A 1,824-nucleotide genomic window follows, 5' to 3' on the forward strand; every position below is an offset into this window, starting at 1 on the left:
GGGCCTGGCTCCGGGCGTGGGTCGATGCCGCTGTCCCCTGACCTTCCCGGGACGCGCGGCGGGGATGGCGGCAGAGGAGCTATATTGACCCGTTTCTTATCTCAGGGATGCAGGGCGGAGGCGGGAGTTGCCAGAGCAGGTCGGGATGGCAAACCCGGAAAACCGAGAGCGGGACAGTGCTGCAGTGACCAGATACCCCGGAGGCGGGAGAGGGAGGAGGACGGGGAGGATCCCTGGAGGCCACTTGAGTGAAACCCTCGGTGCTTAAAGGCTTCAGACTCTATCGTCATTTCCCTGGGGTTCAGATCTTCTTCGCAGATGTGACACCCCCCCCCCCCCGTCAGGATGAGGTCAGAGTGCACGGGGGCGGGGACAAAGTCAGTGCCTGGTTCTCAGGGCATCTGTGCCACACTAGGCCCCTCATCCAGCAGCACTAGTGAACAGAGACAATTATTTAAATTTAAATTATTTAAGTTAAATTGCACGGTGATCGTTTTGTGAATTATATTTGTTTGTGTATGTGCTATATGTCGTGTACGCGTAGACCAGAGAACAATTTATGGCAATTAGATCTCTCCTTCCGCTATGTGGCTTCTGGGAATCGAACTCAGGTTGCCAGCTTGTTGTAAAGCCTCTCTACCCACTGAGCCATACTGTCGGTCACTGTTGATCCCAGACCTCTGTTGCTGAGGCAGGAGGATCAAGTGTTCCAAGCCAGTCTGGACTATAGAGGGAAAGCCTTTCTTAAAACAGAAAAACAAAACAACCCACTAACTGCTGTGTTTGTGGTAGAGGACTCTCCTAGAATGCAAAATAAAACAGAAATGTGTGCTAGTGTCGGCAGCACGTATACTAAGACAGGAACGTTACAGAGATTAGGGTGGCCGCTGAGCAGGGATGACATGTTAATTCGTGAGGCGTTCCATACTTAAAAAAACAACAGAAATGCAGTTTGGGGCTAGGATCTCAGTATGTAAAGCAGACCGAACTCCTAGCAGGCCAAGAGGGTCTGGTTCCATCCCCAGAACTGAAATAATACAACAAAGCGTAATAGAGACCATCAAAAGCTAGGCCGAGCTCGACGGTACCCACACTCAATCCCAGCACTCAGGAAGAAGAGGCAGGCCAATCTCTGTGAGTCTGAATCTACCTTAGTCTACAGAGTGAGCTCCAGGACAGCCAGGGCTACATAGTGAGGCCCTGCCTCAATCAATCAGTCAATCAAAGATCTAGATAAATCGAAATCCAGAGTCAAGCATGGGTTTATCCACCTGATATCACCCCCTACTCCTGAAGCCAAGGCAAGAGAATTTCACTTCAAGTCTATCCTGGGCTACAGAGGAAGTTCAAGGTCAATATGGACCGTTTAGTAAAGTCCTCTGTCCACATAGAGAGTAGGGGCCAATGGCTGATGCCACCAAGCCTGGTGACCTGAATTCCAACCTAGGGCCCAACTGTTGACCAGACAGGGCTGACTGCAACATTGGTTCTGGTATGTGTCTCTCCAAACAATAAATACAACTGTAATGCAAATTATTTTTAGGGATCTAGAGACATGGCTCAGCGGTTAAGAGCACTGACTGCTCTTCCAGAGGTCCTGAGTTCAATTCCCAGCAACTACATGGTGACTCACAACCATCTGTAATGGGATCTGATGCCCTCTTCTGGTGTCTGAACAGAGCAATAGTGTACTCATATACATAAGATAAATAGTCCTTTTTATTTGTTTGTTTGGTTGGTTTTTCGAGACAGGGTTTCTCTGTATAGCCCTGGCTGTCCTGGAACTCACTCTGTAGACCAGGCTGGCCTCAAACTCAGAAATCC

At 49.4% G+C, this 1,824-nt stretch overlaps 1 non-coding gene across 1 annotated transcript; it reads left to right on the plus strand.

Moving 5' to 3' along the window:
• Nucleotides 1–828: 828 nt before the first annotated feature.
• Nucleotides 829–932, plus strand: LOC115064784. Its single transcript, XR_003844601.1, has one exon. It is a non-coding gene; the product is annotated as a U6 spliceosomal RNA (small nuclear RNA).
• Nucleotides 933–1,824: the final 892 nt, after the last annotated feature.

Source organism: Mus pahari, chromosome 9, assembly GCF_900095145.1.
Source record: "Mus pahari chromosome 9, PAHARI_EIJ_v1.1, whole genome shotgun sequence".
Lineage (NCBI taxonomy): Eukaryota > Metazoa > Chordata > Mammalia > Rodentia > Muridae > Mus > Mus pahari.